Source organism: Macaca mulatta, chromosome 3 (genome assembly GCF_049350105.2).
Source record: "Macaca mulatta isolate MMU2019108-1 chromosome 3, T2T-MMU8v2.0, whole genome shotgun sequence".
In the NCBI taxonomy this organism is placed as follows: domain Eukaryota; kingdom Metazoa; phylum Chordata; class Mammalia; order Primates; family Cercopithecidae; genus Macaca; species Macaca mulatta.
This window is the reverse complement of record NC_133408.1, coordinates 164,644,271-164,666,878: the sequence shown is the minus strand read 5'-3', so window position 1 is coordinate 164,666,878 and position 22,608 is coordinate 164,644,271. Positions and strand designations below refer to the sequence as shown.

The 22,608-nt window shown below is 34.6% G+C and overlaps 1 protein-coding gene across 42 annotated transcripts in view; it reads left to right on the top strand.

The window, feature by feature from the left end:
• The window catches only part of POT1 (protection of telomeres 1), a 114,407-nt gene that overhangs the window by 41,714 nt on the left and 50,085 nt on the right, over positions 1-22,608 (top strand). The window contains exon 1 of one of the 42 annotated variants that reach the window (XM_028846248.2): positions 17,926-18,014. The exons of the other annotated variants lie outside the window; for them this stretch is intronic. The gene's annotated coding sequence lies outside the window, so the exon portion shown is untranslated. Of the gene's footprint in view, positions 1-17,925; positions 18,015-22,608 lie in introns of those variants that run through there. 42 annotated transcript variants of the gene reach the window in all.

Below are 22,608 nucleotides of genomic sequence, written 5' to 3'. Positions count from 1 at the left end.
CTGAGAAAGGTGATGAGTTCATGGGGCCAGTGCAGAAGTGGAGCATCCCTTCCAAAACAGGTGGTCTGGGAAGGGAGTGGCCTGTCTCCCAGCTGTGCCCTATGCCCAAGGAAGAAAGACCCATGACCCAGAATACCTAACAAAGGAGACATGGGCACAGTGCTAGTTATTGGTGGGGGCTTTCCTCAGGCCCAGGACTGGTGGGGGCTCCCCTCAGGCCCAAGAGCAGACTTGGTGAAGGGGTCATCCCTCTTCTTTCCCAACATAGACCAGTACTGTGAACTCACTGAAATACAAAGGCAGCGTAGCTGAATAAGAGGCTGTATGCTATTTTAAGCACCATGTATTGGGTTCCATCCCAAATTGCAAGACCAAAAATATTTTTCCAGCATATGTTGCCTATGAAATCCAGGACAAGAATCAAATAAAGATCCTATTCAGAGTCTTGGTCCTCTAAAATAACCCAGAAACGAAGCCAGTTGGATATACTCTACTCAAGCCACAGTTACAGACACACAAGCTCTTTCAGTTAAGAACCAGTGCAAGAACTCTGACAATCAAAAAGTCAGAGTGTCTTCATACCTCCAGGGAGCCTACTAGCTCCCCAGCAATAGTTCATAGCCAGATTGAAATGGCTGAAATGACAGGCATAAAATTCAAAATCTGGATGGCAAGGAAGCTCATCAAGACTCAAAGAAAGTTGAAACCCAACCCAAGAAATCTAAGGGATTCAGTATAATGGTACAAGACCTGAAAGACGAAACAGTCATTTTAAGAAAGAACCAAACTGAACTTCCTGACATTGAAACGTTTACAAGAATTTCGTGATATAGTCAGAAGCATTGACAGTATATTAGACCAAGATATGGAAAGAATCTCAGATCTCAAAGACCAGTTCTTCCAAACAACTCAGTCAGGCAAAAATAAATAAAACAGGATTTTTTTTTTAAGTGAATAAAGCCTCTGACAAATAGATGTGTATTTGAAGAGACCAAACCTACAACTTACTGGCATTCCTGAGAGAGAGGAGAGATAGTAAACAACTTGGAAAACATATTTGAGGATATAGTCTGAAAATTTCCCAATCGCACTAAAGAGGCTGACATGAAAATTCAAGAAATACAGAACAACCCTGGTGATACTATGTAAGACAACCATCCCCAAGGTCAATGTGAAAGAAAAAAATCTTATAGGCAGTTAGAAAGAAGGGTCAGGTCATTTACAAAGAGAATCCCATCAAGATGGCAGGGGAACTCTGAGCAGAAACCTTAGAGGCTGGAAGAGGTTTGGGGTCTATTTTCAGTATCCTTAAAAGAAATTTCAGTTAGGAATTTCGTATTCCACTAAATTAAGCTTCATAAGTGAAGGAGAAATGAAATTCCTCTATCAGACAAGCAAATGGGAATTTGTTACAGCCAGACCAGTCTTACCAGAGATCCTTAAGGGAGTGCTAAACATGGAAACAAAAGTATACCTGCTATCATAAAAACACACTGAAGCACGTAGCACAGAGACACTATAATGCAAAGCACACTCAGGTCTACAAAACGGCCATCTAACAGCATGATGACAGATTCAAAATCTCATGTATTAGTACTAATCTTGAATTTAAACAGTCTGAATGCCCCCACTTAAAAGGCACTGAGGGGCAAGCTGGATAAAAACACAAGACCCAACTGTCTCCTGCCCTGAGGAGACCCATCTCACATGTAACATCACCCACAGGTTCAGTGAAAAAGATTGGATAAATACGTACCATGCAACAGAAACAAACAAAAAGACAGGAGTCTCTTATGTCAGATATAACAGACTTTAAACCAGCAACAATTTAAGAGGGACAAAGATGGCCACTACAAAATGATAAAAGTGTTCAATTTAAGAAGACGTAGCTATCCTAATGTATATGCACCCAACGTTGGAGCACTCAGATTCATAAAACAAGTTCTTCTTTACCTAAGAAAAGACATAGACAGCAACACAATGACAATGGGAGAGAGACTTCAGCACCCTACTGACAGTGTTAGATATCTAGGCAGAAAACTAACAAATTCTGGAAGTAAACTCGACACTAGATCATTTGGATCTAGTGGACATCTATAAAATACTCCACCCAACAACCACAGAATACACATTCTTTCCATCTGCACTTGGAACATATTATAAGATCAGCTGCATGCTTGGTTATGAATTAAGTCTGGATAAATGATAAATTCAGAAAAGTCAATCATACCAAGCACACTCTTGGACCATAGTGCAATAAAAGTAGAAATCTATCAAGGAGATCTCGCAAAACTACACAAAAACATGGGAATTTAAAAACTTAATCCTGCATAACTCTCAGGTGAACAACGAAATTAAGGCAGAAAACAGAAACTTTGAAATTAATTAAAATTAAACAAGAAGAACTTGTTTTATGAATCTGAGTGCTTTCCGTATGCTCTAATAGTCCCATGTCTGTTGTTCCCGTCTTTGTCTATGAGTACTCAAGGTTTAGTTCCTACTTGTAAGTGAGCGTGTGAGTTATTTGGCTTTCTGTTTCTGTGTTAATTCTCCTAAGATAATAGCTTCCATCTGCACCCCTGCTGTTGCAAAGGACATGATTTTATTCCTTTTTATGACTGCGTGGTGTTAGATGGTGTATATGTACATCATATTCTTTAACCCACCATTGATGGCGCCTGGGTTGATTCCATGTCTTTGCTATTGTGAATTAGTGCTGTGATGAAATATGACTGTGGGTTTTTTTTTGATAGAACAATTTATTTTCCTTTGAGTATATACCCAGTAATGAAATTACTGAGTCTAATGGTAGCTCTGTTTTAAGTTCTTTGAGAAATTTTCAAACTCCCAACAGTGTATATAAGCATTTCCTTTGCTCCATAGCCTCCCTCACCAGCATGTGTTATTTTTTTACTTTTTTTACAGCCATTCTGACTGATATGAGATGGTGTCTTGTTGTGGTTTCCTTTTGAATTTCTCTGATGATAGTATGATAAACATTTTTTCATGTTTGTCTTCTTTTGAGAAGTGTCTGTTCATGTGCTTTGCCCACTTTTTAATGTTATTTGCCTTTTGCTTGTTGATTTAACTCCCTTATAGATTCTGGATAGCAGACGTTTGTCAGATGCACAGTTTCTAAATATTTTCTCACATTCTGTAGGCTGTATAGTTACTCTGTTGATAGCATCTTTTGCATGCAGCTCATTAGTTTAGTTTGTTCTCATTTGTCAATTTTTGTTTTTGTTACAATTGCTTTTGGGGATGTAGCCAAAAATTATTTGCCAAGGCCAATGTTGAGAAGGGTGTTTCCTAGGTTTTCTTCTAGGATTTTTATAATTTTAGGTCTTATATTTAAATCCTTAATCCATCTTGAGTTAATGTTTTGTATATGGTGAAAGGTAGGGCTCCAGTTTCATTCTTCTGCACATGGCTAGTCGGTTGTCCCAGCACACTTTATTTAATAGGGAGTCCTTTTCCCACAGCATTTGACAACTTTATTGAAGATCTGATGGTTGTTGTGTTAGACCCCATGATCAAAACACCTCCCACCATGCCCCACCTCCAGCATTGGGGATTACAATTCAACATGAGATTTGGTCAGGAACAAATATCAAAACTGTATCAGTTGTAGGTGTATAGCTTTCTTTCTGAGTTTTCTATTCTGTTCTACCTGTCTATGTGTCTATTTCTGTACCACCAGTACCAGGCTGTTTTGGTTATTGCAGCTTTCCAGTATAGTTTGAAGTCAGCTACTGTGATGCTTTCAGCTTTGTTCTTGTTGCTTCAGGTTGCTTTGGCTATTTGGGCTCTTTTTTGATTCCATATGAATTTCAGAGTTTTTTTTTCTAATTGTGTGAAGAATGACATTGGTAGTTTGATAGGAATAGTGTTCAATCTGTAAAGTGCTTTGGACAGTATTTTAACAATATTGATTCTTCTTATCCATGAGTATGAAATGTTTTTTCCATTTGTTTGTGTCATCTGTAATTTCTTTCAGTAGTGTTTTGTAATTTCCATTGTAGACATCTTTCATCCCCTTGCTTAGCTTTATTCCTAGGTATTTTATATATTTTGTGGCTATTGTTAATATGGTTGTATTCTTGATATGGCTGTCAACTTGGACATTATTGGTGTATAGAAATGTTACTAATTTTTGTACATTGACTTGGTAACTTGAAACTTTATTAAAGTTGTTTGTAAGTTCTGAGAGCCTTTGGGCAAAGACTATGGGGTTTTCTAGCTATAGGATCATATCATCTGCAAAAAGATAGTTTGACTTCCTCTCTTCCTATTTGGATGCCTTTTTTTTTTTTCTTTCTCTTGCCTGATTGGTCTGGCTAGGAGTTCAGTACTATGTTGAATAGGAGTGGTGAAAGTAGGCATCCTTGTCTTGTTCTGTTCTCAAGAATAATACTTCCAGCTTTTGGTTTTTCAGCGTAACGCTGCCTGTGGGTTTGTCATAGATGGTTCTTGCTATTATATTTGGAAGTATATTCCTCTGATGCTTAGTCTGTTGAGGATTTTTATCATGAAGGGATGTTGCACTTTCTAACTTCTTGATGAAGGCATTTAGTGTTATAAACTTTCCTGTTAATATGCTTTAGCTCCACCTCAAAGATTTCAGTACACCTGTCAACCAAGTAGTATATGCTGTACCAAATATATAGCCTTTTATCCCTCACCCTCCTCCGAACCTTGCCCCCACACTGAGTCCCCAAAGTCCATCATATCTTTCTTATCTCTTTGCATCCTCATAGCATAGCTTTCACTTACAATTGAGGACATATGATATTTTGTTTTTCCAATCCTGAGTTACTTCACTTAGAATAATGTCTTCTGGCTCCATCCAAGTTGCTGCAAAAGATATTATTTCGTTCCTTTTTATGGCTGAGTAGTATTCCATGGTGTATATATACTACATTTTCTTTATCCACTTGTTGATTGATGGGCACTTAGGTTGGTTCCATGTTTTTGCAGTTGTGAACGTGCTGCTATAAACATGCATGTGCATGTGTCTTCCTATAATGACTTCTTTTCCTTTGAGTAAATACTCAGTAGTGGGATTACTGGATTGAATGGTAGTTCTAGTTTTAGTTCTTTAAGGAGGCTCCATGCTGTTTTTTATAGTGGTTTTACTACTTTACATTAAAAAATGTATGCACCTTGATGAAAAATACAGTATTGCTAAAAAATGCTAAGGATAAGTTGAGCCTTCAGTGAGTTATCGTTTTGCTGGTGGAGATGATAGACTGATTGGTCAGGATGGTGTTTTCTGAAGACTAGTGTGGCTGTAACAGTTTATTAAAATAAGACAGTACTGAATTTTCTCATCTCAATTGACTCTTCCTTTTATAAAAGATTTCTTTGTAACATGAGATGCTGTTTGATAGCATTTTATTCACAGTAGAACTTCTTTCAAAATTTCAGTCAGTTCTCTTCAACCTTGAGAGTTCTCTTCAACTAAGTTTATGGAATATTCTAAATCTTTTATTGTCATTTCAAAAATATTCATAAAATCTTTACCAGGAATAGATTACTTCTTAAGAAACTACTTTCTTCCCTCATCCATAAGAAGCAACTCTTCATCTGTTGAAGTTTTATTATGAGATTGCATCAGTTCAGTTACACTTTCAGGCTCCATTTCTCATTCTAATTTTCTTACTGTTTCCACCACATCTGCAGTGACTTAACTCCACCAAAGTCTTGAACCCATCAAAGTCATCTGTGAGGGTTGGAATTAACTTTTTCCAAACCCCTGTTGATGTTGGATTTTGACCTCACACGAATCAGGAATGTTCTTGATGTCATCTAGAATAAATATTTTCCAGGTTTTTATTTTACTTTGCCCTAGTCCATCAGAAGGATCTCTATCTATGGTGGGTATAGCCTTATGAAAGGTATTTCTTTTAAATAATGACACTTAAAAGTAAAAATTATTCCTTGGTTTGTGGGCTGCATAATGGATATTGTATTAGCAGGCATGAAAATAACATTAATCTTGAACATCTCCATCAGAGCTCTTGTTTGACTAGGTGCACTGTCAATGAGCAGTCATATTTTGAAAATAATCTTTTTTGCTGAGCAGTACGTCTCAACATTGGGCTTAAAATATTCAGGAAGCCATGCGGTAAGCAATGCCATGCAGGCTTTGTTGTTTCATTAAAGAGCACAGGCACAGTTGGTTTTGCCTAATTTTGAAAGGCCCTAGGATTTTGAGAATAAGTGAATATTGGCTTCAACTAAAAGTCACCAACTGCATTAGACCCTCACAAGAGAGTGAACCTGTTTTTCGAAGCTTTGAAGGCAGGCACATTGACTTCTCCATAGCTATGAAGGTCCTAGATGGCACCTTGTTCCAAGAGAAGACTATTTTGTTTACATTGAAAATGTATTGGTTTGTGTAGCCACCTTCGTTGATGATCTTAGTTAGGTCTTCTGGATAACTTGCTCCAGCTTCTTCATCAGCACTTGCTACTTGCTGCTTCACCTTGTACTTTATGTTATGAAGATGTCTTCTTTTCTGAAATGCCATGAACCAATGTGATAGCTTCAGATATATCTTCTCTAACCTCCCCACCTCTGTTGCCCTTTAAAGAACTAAAGAGAGTTAGGACCTCATTCTACTTTAGGCTTTGGCTTAAGGGAATGTTGTGCTGGTTTGATCATCTATGCAGACGACTAAAATTTTCTCTGTATCAGCTATAAGGCTCTTCGACTTTCTTCTTATTCATGTGTTCACTAAAGTAACACCTTTAATTTCCTTCAGAAACTTTTTCTTTGTATTCACAACCTGGCTAACTGGGCACAAGAGTCCTACTTTCAGTGTATCTCAGCTTTAGATATATGCCTTCCTAAGCTTCATCATTTGTAACTTTTGATTTAAAGTGAGAGATATGTGACACTCACTTGAACACTTATAGGCCATTATAGGGTTATCACATCATCTAATTTCAATATTGTTGTGTTTCAGAGAATAAGGAGGCCTCAGGAGACGGAGAGAGGGGAATGACAGATTGATGGGGGAGTTAGAATACACATGTTTATTGGTTAAGTACACTGTATTATATGGTTGTGACTTGTGATACCCCAAAACAATTACAGTAGTAATGCTAAAGATCACTGATCACAGTTCACCATAACAGATACAATGAAAATGGGAAAGTTTGAAGTATTGTGAGAATTACCAAAATATAACATAGATGCACATACTGTTGCAAAAATGGTGACAATAGACTTGCTCAATGCAGAGTTGCCACAAACCTTTAATTTGTAAAATTGCAGTATTACAAAGTACAATAAAATTAAGTACAATTACATGAGGTATGCCTTTATTAATGTGGCCATACTACTCAGTCATCTGAGATTCAGTGTATTCCCTATCAAAATCCAAGTAGCATTTTTTATAGAAAAACAAAAATCAATCTTAAAATTCATATGGAAACACAGAGGATCCTGAATAGCCAAAAGAATCCTGAGAAAGATCAAACCTGGAGGCTTCTCTCTTTCTAATTTCAAAATATGTTAAAAAGTAACAGTATTGAGACAATTTGGTACTGCCATGAAGCCAGACATACTGATAAATGGAATTGAATGGAGAGCCTAGAAATAAGCCCACACATTTATTATGGTCAACTGATTTTCGACAAGGGTGCACGAATATATAATGGGGAAAGTGCAGTCTCTTCACGAAATGAGGTTGGGGAAACTGTATATCCACATGCAAAGAATGAAATTGGATCCTTAGATCATACACAAAAAAATCAACTCAACGTGGATTAAAGACTTAAGAGTATGACCTGAAACTGAATGTTCTAGAATAAGATATAGGGAAAAGGTTTCTTGGCATTGGCCCTGGCCATGATTTTATGTAAATATATACATATATATGAACTGATACAGAGATATGTATATATTTGGATAGTTTTAGAAGTAAAGTAAAAATATATAACCTGTTAATTGCTTTATGATAATGTAAGGTTTTAACATGTAAATGAAAACATCAAAAGCCATGAATTTCAGTTTATCATGAGGTAATAAAATGAACAGAAACACACACTTCACCTGTGTTTAATTTAGTTTTACTAAATTTAACATTGATTTTTGTATTTCATCTATTCTAAAACACCATTATCTGTAAAAGACTTTGTCATTTTATATATCATTAAGAAGAGAGGGCTGGACGCGGTGGCTCACGCCTGTAACCCCAGCACTTTGGGAGGCCGAGGCGGGCGGATCACAAGATCAGGAGATCAAGACCACGGTGAAAGCCCGTCTCTACTAAAAATACAAAAAATTAGCCGGGCGCGGTGGCGGGCGCCTGTAGTCCCAGCTACTCAGGAGGCTGAGGCGGGAGAATGGCGTGATCCCAGGAGGCGGAGCTTGCAGTGAGCCGAGATCACGCCACTGCACTCCAGCCAGGGGGACAGCAAGATTCCGTCTCAAAAAAAAAAAAAAAAAAAAAAAAAAAAAAAAAAAAAGAAGGGAAAATGCTGCTAATTAAACTATGCTTAACTGTCAATATTAAGATATAGCCATATTTCAGAGATGGTAAATAGTGAAACAGGGATGTTAATGAAATGTTGACTTTATCTGCTGCATGCCAGGAGTTGCATGTTGAAAACACAAAGATGTTCTCATTGACTTCATATTAGAAAACCATTTTTAAATAAAGATACATATATACAGATTTTATTGTTGAGAAATAAACTAGGAATCTACTCTTTGGTCAGGTAAATGGGGGAAAATCTTTTTCTTGTGGTCAGCATATTTTATTAATGTATAATATAAAAAAAAAACTAGTCTGTGTGTAAATGAACGTTGTGAAGACTATTAAATACAAAGATAGGTTTTAAATAGACCTCATAATAAGCCTGAAGACTGCAAAGAATGTTTTGTGGAAAATCATTTTAATATCTGTTGTTTTAGAGGAAAGGGGAACATTAAAGGTGAAGTAGAGAAATTTGTGCTTAAATACATATTTCTCAAATATTCTCATTTCAGTTTATTCCCAAAGTCTTCGTTTCCCCACCCCATCATACTGTTCAACATAAACTCACATACTTTTCCCTTAGTAGTTTCCTCTCCCCATCAGTTTTCTTCAAATCCTACGTGTGCTGCCCTTTCTCGGAGTTAGCTGTAAAGATGTAATCACTATGATCCTCTTTGAATTTAAAGTTTTACCTAATTGAAGTTAATTGGCCCATCAAACTTAGGAATAAGCTACATTGTTGCTAATAATGTCTATCTAACTTGATAGAAGATATAATTTAAAAAGTTTTTTTAACAAATTGATCTGCAAATACATCATTTTAAAAACAACTTATGATAATATAGACTAAAATGATAGCTGTCTTAAAACATTGATGACAACATTAATTTTCAGTTGTTATTACAAAAATCATGTATTGTCATGATGTTATTAAATCTTGCATATAAAATGAAAGCCATGGGGAACAAGAGTATGTATTATATTTGCATATGTATCTTATATCTCTATCAGATATGTTTACTTCAATCACTGCAGTCCCTTAGTAAAAAATTCATGACCAGTAATGAGCCATCTGTTATTACAGAGATAATATGTTTATTTCTTCTAAGATACTAAATTAAAATGAATATCATCAATTTTATCCGAACCTAGTCATTGAAGCTTTTAAATCAATCTTAAGACATAGCAAGATGTCTTGACTACTAGCCAGACAATAAAGTTTTAAAACTCTCTCTCTCATAACTTTAGTTAGTTATGTTAGACAATAGCACTGATATTTGTGTTCAAGAAAGGATCGCCTCCATTAGTATTACCACAGAGAAGTACGAGAATAGATGTATAGAAACAGTCCACAGCTGTGCCTTTTAAGATATTACCTAAAGCAGTATTTTTTCACAAATACAGGGCTACAATCTAAATAACATCCAGATGTACATAACTAGTTATGTGGTGGAAAATTACCTTTATGCAATTCAAATTTAGGTAGATGGAAAAAATGTATTCTGTTATATATCATTAGCTAGAATTTTTCATTAAAATTCATCTTATAAATGTTAAATTCAGTGCAATAGAAGCAATTAGCAATTTGGCATCTTTACTCCTTGACAGAAATTTTTCCTGAAAACTTTGCTCTTATCCTGAATAAAGATTACATATGACCTGTAGCATGCTGTCTTATTTCTGGTAGAAATCTTATTCTGGTAGAAATGCTTCTATTCCTAAGCTTTATATTCACTCTTGGAGTAAAGTTTTTATTTTTACATAGAGTCTTATCAGTCCTGTTGTTAAAAGATCATATAATGCTATGGATACTAACCTTCCTATTCAGTTTTGATAAGATTAATGATGAAAACTGAGAAAGAATTCCTCAAGTATTACATAATCAACATATATTGAAATGTCTTATCATCAAAATTTATTTTATATTATTTTATTTTTTAAGACAGGGTCTTGCTCTGTTGACTAGGCTGCAGTGCACTGCCGAGATCATAGCTCACCTCAGTCTCAACTCCTGGGCTCAAGCAATCCTCCCACTTCAGCCTCCCTAGTAGCTGTAACTAGCAGCATATGCCACCGTGCCCAACTAATTAAAAAACATTTTTTTTTTTTTGGTAGAGATGGAGGTCTCGCATTGTTGTCCAGGCTGGCCTAAAATTCCTGGCCTCAAGCAATCTTTCTGCCTCAGCCTCCCAAAGTGCTGGGATTACAAGTGTGAGACGCCACACCAAGCCCAAAATTGATTTTGATAATGACTCATCAGTGATACATACTATGCTTCTTTCATATAGGAAAACAAAGTCACTGCCTTCTTTAAGACTAGAGATTTTATAGCAATAATTTTCTCTGAAAGCCTTACATATTCTTTTGCTTTGGGAGCTAGCTAGATAGTATTAGGTATGCAGTTTTTGCCATGGACACATACCATTAATCATATTTTCTTAGATAACACATGTAAGGGAATTAAATTTTAGTTGTATTTCAGATTTTTAGAAATAGCTAACTATTTCTTAAGCTTGAGACACATTTACTCCGTTGTTATTATCTGCTCTTACAAAATAAAATAAATTTATTCACACCATAAAACATTTCCAGGCTTGTTAATAGTATATGACTCATCCTTGCTTGATCAATATACCATAATTCCTACTCACAATGTGAGCAAATAGGAAAAATAGAAGGAAATTTGTTTGTGCTTAATTTCCTAATATTTGAATTTAGAGGAAGGGAGAGACAAAATATTTATTGTTCGCCTCTCCTTTTTGTTCTTTCCTCAAATTTTGAGTCCCTTCTTTCTTTTATTCGCTAGAGATCTCTCAGCCTTTTTGTGCCACATAATGCGGTACATCACCTGTGGGCTCACTACCTTACCTCAGGAATGGTCTGTGTCCAAAATTATTTATTGTTTTTCTTACCCTACCTCCCATTAAAACTCATTTTAGAAAAGTAGTTTGATTAGCAATCTTGGATGTTACAGTGTTACTAGAAGCAGATCTTTATCTCTTCCTGTTCACTGTCTTACAAGGACACCTTCTGTTTTAGCTACTTACTGAGCAGTATAATCACATTTCTCAGAGTAGCGTCCAAAACATTAGATTCTGAGAGCCGCTGTCAGTTTTGTTTGCTTTTAGTTTTTGGGATAGGATGCTAGGATATAGAGCCCTAACATTTTTTTCTTTTCCTATTCTATAAAAACATCCCAGCTAACTCTAGAATGCTGTTTTTTGTTATGTAATATTGATTATTTTCACATCTGAGAAGGACATGTCATTTACACATAGTGTCATGTAGCGTAATTGTTTTAATACTTTGGTTTTGTATTCACAATATTGGTTGCATATTAAATGAATATATATTTTGCCTTTTAATTTTTTAAAGTATAACAATGTACTTCCACATATCTGGAACTGATATAGTTGAAAATGTCAACTATGTATTATTGATATGCATATTGATGTTAATGTATTAATTACTGAGTAATTAATGACTCATTGTTACTTCAGAAGACCCAGGAGCCTTCTGATTTATCAAAGAGAGATTAAAGAATCTAGTATGATGTAAAATTTTATGTGATAATTATTTAATATATTTTTAAATTGTTTTAAATTGAAAAGGCACCTTTGGTGTTTTAAAACAAAAAAGCCTTTTGCAGTCATACACATGTGAAGAAAAGTTACAGAACCTATCCTAGAAAAATATACAACCCATACACGTATACAGACTTATGCATATATCTATGGTTCATGCTTCTTCCACTTTGAACTCCATGTTGTGAACTCATGACCTGTGATATGTTCATATTCACTTATCTGAATATTTAGATAATATTAAAACCATAAGGTTGTCCTCTTCATTTAATGTATGGCACATAAAATAAATAAATATGTAGTTTTATATTTTGGTTCACTCATTTGTTTCTTCAACAAACTGATTATGTATTTTCTATATGCCAGATAATATGACATGGGAAATTCAAAGGTGTATATGTCATTGTTTCTGACAAGGGATTAAATTTTGTGAAGACAGATTAATGAATAATAATTACAATATAATTATAACTATTATATAAACTTTGTTTCAGTCTTTCCCCAATTGGTAAAACTCTACTTTTCCATGTTTTGGCTATGTAAGATAGAATCTTCATTTGTGAAGGATACCATGCTTTTTGAATATATATTTTCAAATTGAATGATGACTTATCTATTATAATGAATGGAGTTGGTGGATCAGACAGACAATGAGTTTTCCATTTCTCAGGAGCCAAAAAAGAAAGTATTATGGTATGTCTAGGTGAGTGAGGGGAGACTCTTCCCAGGTGCTTAACTGCCTTTCAGAAATGGACTCATGCAGGTCATGGCGTGTCATCACTTACCTCTTCAAAGATTTTGGTAGTTGAGACAAGCCTCTCCTCTTCAGCTTACTCATACTATTTTCCAGTTATTCTATCAATTTTCATCTAAAGAATGGAGATGGAGAAAGGACACTTTCCTCTCCCTATCACTTCACTTTGTATTTATTTTTTTGCTCTTTCTCATTTACAGGAATGACTTTTTTGATGAAGCTTCAGGCTTCCATCTGACTTTTATGAGACTACCACTAGCCTTTTGTCTTTCATGACCTTTTCCTCAAATTATTAGCATACTAATTTAGAGAATTATCCCTGTCTTCATTAGTTTACAATTTGAATTGTTTTAACGAATCATAAAATTTAGTACTTTTTTTAATTCTTAAAACTTGTGGTACAGTCTTTTATTCATTCAATTAAAAGACTTTTTCCCTAGTCTTATGTATGGTGTAAAACATAGAAGTAAAACTCCACCAGAATAACGTTTATGAATGCTTGCAATGTCTAACATCTGTCTAATCTGTGTCACTGTATATATCATAATATTTATTATATCATAACATATATTCTTTCTTCTTTTTTTTCATCTTCCATGCTGTCATGCTCTTGCAATAGAATAAAAGCACAAGGGGAAATTATGTAAGCTCACACCAGAGAAATAAAGAGAGCGCTCTTATTTTTGTATTGTACAGTAAGTTTCTTTGTAAAAGAAGTAAGATGACAGCACATGATGTAGCTCGATTCAGTAATTTGCCTTCATAGGTATTACTTGAATGTTTTAATGATATGCTTTTCTACCAGTGAAATAGTGTTGCTCAAATACTGATTGGTTTTAAAACAGCAGTGTTTTAGTAGATAAAAAAGATGAAGCAACTTTCATGGAGGAACTTTTTGTGGATTGTATAATTTATGCATGCATGCTTCTTTGATTAAAAACCTTGTTTAGATGAACTACCAGCTCTCCCTTATAATAAAACTCTAAGGCAATTTACACTTAATCATACTGAGTAAATTAGGTGAATTACTCAAGATTGCAAAATAGAGAACTTAATTTATCATTTGTTATCTTTTCCAGATTTATATCAAGCTATGTGAAGTATTACCAGAGTGTTAAACTAGTTACTTTGTCAACAGTTTAAATATGAGGTATTACTAAAGCATTAAAGTCAATACTTTATCAGTGGTTTAAAAATATACATTATAGGGACTGTGTACTATTTATTTAAAGTACAAATGCTGATTTATTAAAGGATTTTCTACTCTTTCCTCTCTCCCTGGTAATGTTGACTAACAAGAAGATAGACTTTTAAATTACCTTTAGCTTTGTACCTTCATTTGGGAAACAGTGAAAAATAAGGCACGGGGAAAATATTTTTATTACTTTGTGAAGTCTTTATTGAAGGACATTTTTGTGTGTGTGTTTGGTAAAACACTTCCTTGGAGCAGTTAAATAAGACATATTTTAGCAGTTTGCATTGTTATTATTTGTTAAAACAAGTAGTGTGGTTCCCTTCATGCCATGAATCTAATGCTAATTGAGGGAACCTGAAAGCTATTTAACATTTCTTTTAGCTTGCTATTTTTTTTCTTATTGTTCTTGAGAGATTATTGAATGGATTTTTAAAATGCCACTTGTTTCCTTAACCTGAGTTTTGTTTCCTTTTACAAATATGTACATATTTAAATTAAACATAAAGTACAGTCATGTGCCACATAACATTTTGATCAACAATGGACTGCATATATGACAGCGGTCTCATAAGATTATAATGGAGCTTATATAGAAACCTGATACATGGCACTGGATATTGGCATAACAGATCAGTTAGGGGAAATGATGGATGTTTAGTAGCGATGTTGGGACATTGTGGTTTTTCATATGAAAAAATATATATAAATTTAAAAATAAACATCATCTGGGCTTGTGTAAGTACATTCTGATTGCACAACAATGAAATCGCCTAACCACACATCTCTCAGAACATATCCCCATCATTAAGCAATACATGACTGTATATTGAAACAGTATTTTATTTTGCAACTGCTCATTATTTTATAGATAACCTTAGGAGATTCTAAGATCATACTAACGTGTAGTTATGTCATTCCAGAGAGCTTGCATTGTAGCAAGTAGATGATATTTTGAAAGTATTGCTACTGTAAGTGTATCTGAGCCTACAATTCAGTAATTTAATAGAATTGTGTGTGTGTAGCTAAGGCTGCTGCTCTTTTGGACTCAGTCAAGGTCCTCTGTAAAATTGTTTAGGTTTTTGCAGTACTTTTATTTGAGAAAGGAGAGTTTCTAACTTTCACAAAGATTCTGAAAAAGCAAGAGGTGGCCTTGTAAAGATCTCGATAGTGAGTCTGCAATAATGTTTATCAAAGTGTTACGTAGAGTCTTTTGCAGTCTGTTAGGTGGTCTTTTGGAAAGTTGACGTTTTCATAGAAATATCAAAATGTGAAACAATTTTCAGTATTTTAAAATGTAGATTAAACCTAAATTTTTACAAAAATCTCAATAGTTTTTTGTAGTTATTACATTCTTCAGTATTACGTAAGTGTTACAGGAACTGAGCTTTGTCAGTTCATTTTCGCTAACATTAAACTATGCAAATTAAACATTAAGTTAAACTAACATTAACATTAAATTAAACTATTTACCATTTTTTATGCCTAGTTAAATTCAGTTTTTTTCTTGTATTGGTTTTGTATTCACAATTTACAAAAGTAGATCAATTTGGAGCATTAAGTGAGAGGAGTAATACAGAATTACTGCAGCTTAAAATCCGAATTGGATTTTGTCAGACTAGTGATCTCTTTCCCTTTGTGTTTGTCGTGAAATTTTAAGAAACTTCAAACATTCAGAGTATTTGTGTTTTGTGCAAAGTACATTGTGTTTTTTTTTTTTTTTTTTTAATTGGCAAACCAATCATTTGTTTCACTGTGAAATTGCTTGTGTCACATTTGTGGGGAAAAGGGGGATCAAAACTATACAGGCATTATTCACAGTTCTACTTATAGCGGAAACAGGTTCAAGTGACAATATTGAGAATATCCTTATGAATCCAGCTGTAAAGTTAATAGCCAGTATAGTGCTTGGGGAAACCCTATAAGCTATTACCAAAAAATCCGCTGTGAGAGGGTGGTAGTTGGATGTCACATAACATAAATGATGTGCTGTGTGGAGGAACAGTTGTTGTATTGTGAATTGTGGGATTTGTATTTAGATGAAACCTTTAATGTACATAGTAGGAATTAACTATTACATAGGTGAAGTACAAATATGGGAGAGAAGTGATAGTGATTTTTTTCTCTTTATCACTAAAATCCTATATTGCTAAAGAATGAATTTTCCCTCTCAGAACACACTACATTATCCCAATTTCTTTACTTTTTAATGTTGCTGTTCAACAGAAAAATATCCCATTGCATTCTTCTTTTTCAAGTATGTCTTAAATAACAGTAGCCCCTACTCGTCCGTTTTAACTTTAGAGTCAACATGTCATTTGCCATTAACAAAAACCAAAACAAAACAAAAACTAAAGAAAACCAAACTAAGAGGATATCTACACAAATTTCATTGAATGTATTAATGCCAGTTACTCCACAAACTGGCCTATTATTATTTTTCCCTCGTTTCCAAACCATGGCACAGACAGGCAGATTTTCTTCGTGATTCTCTATACTAGCAGGTGGATTTTTTTCCCGTAGCTTCCATTTTTTAAGATAAATGATTTATGCTGATAGCTTACTTTCAGCTTCTACCTTGCAATAGACCAAGATGTAGTTTCTTTTTTCAGACTTGGTGTATAATTTCCAAAACTCTAGATTTCTAGTAAGAGCCCTTTCAGATGTGTTTTAGCTTTTGAATTTGCCTCCCACCTTGATTCACCTCCTGGATTATTTGTTTTTATCCTGGGATTAACTTTTGATTTGAGAAATAATTTTTTAAAAGTGTTACCATGTGGTTGTAATTTAACAAACAATTAGTATTTTCAGAAGAAGAGTTTAGATTATGTAAATGTTTTATACTATGGAAAATACCATTCCTTTTAAATTTTTATTCATTTTTTTCTTATTGATTCTCTTTAACTTTAAATAATGTATTTGTCTTTCATTTCTTATTCGTCAACTTTATTCAGTGTTATTGTTTACTTCTTTAGTCTTCTGTCAGGTATACCTTAACTCATCTTTTGTCATAATTATGAGCATTTATATTCTCTTCTGTACCATACATATTTCTTCCATTCTTTGGCTATCTCTATGCTACATTTTAGTTTTCTTCATATTTGGATGAGCTATTCCTTTATAGTCTTTTATATTTTGTGGGATTTCTAATGCCTTTTCTTTTTTGTTGCTATTGTTATTAATGATAAAACTGTGCCTTCACTATGCCCTCAAGTTTATATAAATATGTAGTTGTCTATGGGATTATTTATTGTTTTAATTTAAATTTTTATTTTAAATTGGCAAACAAATATATATTGTGGGGGACAATGTGTAGATATGTGTATACATTGTGGAATGATTACATAAAGCTAATTAACATACCCATTACATCACATACTTATTTTTTGTAGTGAGAACATTTAAAATCTCTCAGCAATTTTGAAATATGCAATACATTATTATTAACCATGGTCACCATACTGTGCAAATCTTGGAAATTTATTCCTCCTGTTGAACTGAAAGTTTGTATATCCTTTGATGAGCATTTCTCCCTGCCCCTTTTTTTGAGACAGAGTTGCTCTGTCACCCAGACTGGAGTTCAGTGGCATGATCTCAGCTTACTGCAATCTCTGCCTCCTGTGTTCAAGTGATTCTCATGCCTCAGCCTCCTAAATAGCTGGGGTTACAGACAGGCACCACCACACCTGGTTAATTTTTTGTATTTTTAGTAGAGACGAGGTTTCACCATATTGGCCAGGCTAGTCTCGAACTCCTGGTCTCAAGTGATTCACCCACCTTGTCCTCCCAAAGTGCTGGGATTACAGGCATGAGCCACCATGCCGGGCCAGCATCTCCCCATTTCTCACCACCCCCGCTCCCTGGCATTGATAATCACTTTCTACTTCTGTAAGTTTGACTATTTTAGATTCCGTGTGAAATGAAATCATGTGGAAAAAAAGAAGGAAATCCCGTCACTTGAAGCAACATGAAGGAATCTGGAGAACATTACGCTAAGTGATTACTCTTTTATTTTTTTTAATGAACCTCTCCTTTCTTATCAGCTCCCTTCCGCTCCAATCTAGAGTAGTAGTTTGCTAGGCCTGCTCTCTAACTATCAATCTGGGAGATCCATTACTATTGTCCGTACTCTGCATTTTCCTATTTTATGTTTTTTCCCATTGTATTGCTGGAGAATTACCTAAGAAAGATACTGTGGAGGTAAAATATTTGATTGGCCAAAATCTGGAAATGTTCTTCATCTGTCTTTATGCTTGATTGATAGTTTTGTCAGGTTTTATAAAGTTGAAGTATCAGCATTTTTCCTTAGACTTTGAAGACATTGATTTGTTGTCTTTTTAGTAACCCCAGTCGTGTTGATAGAAAAGTCTGATGTTAATCTACTTTTCAGTCTTACATTGGTGACTTGTTTTATTCTCTACAGAAGTTTTTAGAATTTTAAAAAATATTTGGTGTTCCCAAATTTCACAATTATGTGACTTGGTGTGATCATTTATCCTGTTTGCCTTCAGTGGGCCCTTTTAATTGGAAGACTGCATCATTCACTTCTAGTAAATGTTCTTCCTCTATTCTTGAACACTACTTTTGGGGCTTCTCTTGGTCAGATATTGTACTGCTAAAGTTGATTTTATGGAATAAGATTGTCAGCTGTTCTTTGGTTCTGACTTTTTTGCCTGGGGTACAGAATTTAACAGAAACAAAGTCTGTGTAGAGTAGAACAGTTAATAGAATATTTTTGCATGGCTTTTCTTTTGCTCCTGAATTTTTTACAGAGTATGTATTTGCTGTGGAATGTTCCACAAAAGTGTACAAGTGCTGGAGTTGAGAACCATAGCCCATTCTTGCCACATGAATTTCCTTTAATGTGTATGTTCCAGAAAAATTTACAGAAACAGTCTGTATATTTAAGTAATGCTACAAATGTTCAGCACCCTTGAGTTTTGAACCAAATTGCATAAGTGAGGATATAACCTTATTGTGGGGAAGCAGGCTGTTGTACCATATCCAAATATCCATAAAGAGGATCTCTTTCTCAGAAAGCAGAGTTCAGAAAGCCGAATTCTTTGAGTTTTCTCTCTCACTCATTGTTTTCTCCATTTTCTGTCCTTTTGTCATTCTTTTTCCTTTTGCTTTAAGTTCTAAGAAATATCATCAGTTTTTTGGCACCTAAGCATAATAGGAAAAACAATCATTATCTTTTACTATATGGTTCCAATACCTTTTAAAGTTTTTGAATTTTTAAGTCATTTTTCAAATATTATGCAGCAGTGAGAATAAGGAGAAAATAAAGTCACTAAAAATTATAAAAAGGACATAAACATAGCAGAGTCATTTTTCTTTCATAATCCCATATTTTCCTAGTTTTAAAGATACACAAACAAATGGTTCTAGCTTATTACTGCTTTTGGTTTTTCTTCTTGCACTTGCATCATCAAAATACTTTTGAAAACTTTGTTGACTCAAAAATTTTTTTGGAGAGAGCAGCTGTTTTTGCTCCATAATTACAAAACAGTTTCTATTTTAGATTTGTAAACATCAATTCAAATGATTAAAGATGGATCTTTCATTTTGAGCTCACCTATTCTTTCCACTACCTTTATGTATACACTTGCCTTCTGCATATCCATTTACATGCCATTTTATGTGAATTTTGGTATGCAAATATCATTTAAGATGAAAGAATGCCATCACAAGTCATTTTAGCAAAGTGGAATGGTCCTTAGTCATGTCCCAGAATATCGTATGGTGAAATCATTTTTGTTGAATGACTTACTGGATAAGAATACCATATTTCTCTCCGTTTTTAGAAATATTTTGTGTTTTCTCCCTATTTTTAGAAACGTATTTTCATGCATCAATTCTTGAGCTTGAGAAACTTTATATAGGATATCATCTGGAGATAAATAGCCTGAGATTTTACTTATGTGATCAATTTTATCATCATTGGCTAACGCGCTGCTGTTTTTGCATTTAGCTTCTGATTCATCTAATAATGGTTAAATGACTTCCTCCATCAATGTTCTTCTCACTGACCGTGGGCACAAATTTTAAAATTTTGAATTTTTAACTATGTTTAAATAAAGCTAAAGAAGAAACTCAAAAGATGGTGTCTCCAAACTTCTTTTATATCTTGAGTATGAAAACTGAAGAATGATACAATAGTGATTATTTGATTCTTGTATCATCCTTTAGACAATTGCCTCATTTCACATTTTAAAAATTAGTCTTTTTAAGCGTGCATAGAAATAATTGATGCATAGTGATGAAATAATTACTCAGATAATGAATATCAATATATTTCAAGATATAGGAAAAAAGATTCCATAATGTATCTCAGATGTATAAAACGGTACGATAGAGTCATATGGTAATTGCAAGTAAGAATGTGTTCTGTTTCGAAAAATAAATAAAATTTGTCTTTGGTCATTGGAAGACTGCTAACAAAGAAAAAATGGCACGAAGTGTCGCTCCTTACTGATAGTAAGAAATAGTGACAAAGGAAACTTAAAACCTAAAGTTGGAGCCAGTGGGTCCTCATGGGATGAGAATATAATATATTTTTACTCTTTCTGAAAATGCTTATTAAAGTTTTTTCATTTTTAGAGTTTTTTTGTTGTTGTTGTTCCAGGTTATTTCACCCTTCTCACAAATTCAGATTTCTCTTTTTCTACCCTCCTTTCTCGTCTCCCTTTCCCTTCCCATTCCTCTCTCTCTTTCCTCCCTTCTTTCTCCCCTTTGCTCTCTCTCTCCTTTTTTTCCCTCCCCCTCACTCCCTTCTCTCGTTTTTCTTCTTAACCCCATTTTCTTTCTGTCTCCCTTTTTTTTTTGTGAGACAGATCTCACTCTGTCATCTAGGCTGGAGTGCAGTGGCATGATCTCGACTCACTGCAACCTCCACTTCCCAGGAGAGCACCACTACCACCCAGCTAACTTTTGTAATTTTTAGTAGAGGTGGGGTTTCACCATGTTGGCCAAGCTGGTCTTGAACTCCTGACCTCAAATGATCCACCCACCTTGGCCTCCCAAAGTGCTAGGATTACAGCGTCTTCCATTTTTATTCTAATGCCTGGTAATTTTCTGCTGTATTTTTGTATTTAAGAATGTAGATATAGTTTATTTTAGGTTTCATATACCTTTCTCATTTGCTTTGTTTGTAAGTAGTTCATTTCTGTAATACTCCCTCTCCTTGAGTGGGAAACTTGATAGTGACTAATAGTACTTGTTAGGGCATGTTGATTGAAATTTTCAGCCTAGGGTGGGTGGGATGAGAACTGCCAACCAAGCTGTAGGTTCCCTAATGTGATGGTGAGGAGGAATTTATTCTGATTGTTAACACCAACGTGAGAAGTCTTACCACTTCCCAGTTAATGAGTTCAGCTTCCTTGGAAAAGAACCTGTGTTCCTAGAAGTTTTCAAAATGGAAAGGTTGTTAAATACAAAGATGCTGCCTGAAGTCATTTTCAGGGAAGTGGAGAATAAGGATGGTTAGTCATGGAATTGAAACACTTGTTCTGTGTGTAAACTTCTAATTGATCCCCTGATTTCATCCCTACTTTTTACTCTCACGCTTAATCCCAGTGGCTCCCATCTTTACTGTAGCCACCTTGTAGTATCTTCTGGATTTTGGCCTCTTCTGTTTATTTTATCTCTTAACCACTTACTTTCCATTTTCCTGAAATACGTTGTTTTTTCCCACTCTCCTTTCCTTCACTGTTTTGTGGTTTGTTCCTTTCAATCTCTATACCTTCATTACTAGGGGACTAGGAAGGACAGAAAGTCAATGCATTTTTCTGAATCATGTGTATAGGTAGCATCAAATTCTATCAAACATTCCATGGAGAACTAACACTAATTCTTCTCAGCCTCTTCCCAAAATGGAAGAGAAGGAAATATTTTCCAAACTCATTTCACGAGGCCAGCGTTACTCTGATACTGAAGACACAAAGACAGTAAAAATTAACAGCAAAAAAAACTGCAGGCCAATATAGATGCAAAAATCCTCAACAGAATACTAGCAAACCAAATTCAATAGCACATTAAAGAGACTATTTGCCATGATCAAGTAGGATTTATTCCAGGTATGCAAGGGTGGTTCCACACATGCAAATCAAAGTGTTTATTAGCAGAATGGAGCACAAAAATTATGTGATCATTTTAATAAATGCAGAAAAAGTTGAAATCTTTTCCTCTAAGATCTGTAACAAGACAAAGATGCCCACTCTTGCCACTTCTGTTCAATGTAGTACTATGAACCTACTAGAAGAAAACATAGGGGAAAAGCTCCATGAGATTGAGCTCACCAAAAATTCTTTGGAAAGGACCTCAAAAGCTCAGGCAATGAAAGCAAGAATAGATAAATGGGATTGTATCAAGCTTAAAAACCTTCTGCACAACCAGCATTAACAGAGTAAAGAATGGGAGAAAATATTTGCAAACTGTGTATCTGATAATGGGTTAATATCTAAAGTATATGAGGAACTCAACTAGATGATTAGAAAACAACCCAATTTAAACATGGGCAAAGGACCTGAATAGACATTTCTTTAAAGATAACATACAAATGGCAGACAAGTATGCGAAAAGATGTTCA